Consider the following 241-nt stretch of genomic DNA (forward strand, 5'->3'; position numbering starts at 1 on the left):
AGAATTTCTACTCAAACAAAAATACCCATCTTTACTTATAGTGACACACATTCCATGTCGCCTAAGTATCTTTTGCTTTGGCAAAGCAAATTTGCCGATCATTGCTTAAAGCAATGAATTAAAGGATATAATTACAGATTGAGCTATGATTCTTAGTAAAAGACAGTTGATAAACTTAAAACATTTATTAACAAAGGCAAAGTTTGACCTATTCTATTATTATAATATTGTTAAATTGTAA

The sequence above is a fragment of the Octopus bimaculoides genome, chromosome 19 (genome assembly GCF_046866305.1).
Source record: "Octopus bimaculoides isolate indiv1 chromosome 19, ASM4686630v1, whole genome shotgun sequence".
Lineage (NCBI taxonomy): Eukaryota > Metazoa > Mollusca > Cephalopoda > Octopoda > Octopodidae > Octopus > Octopus bimaculoides.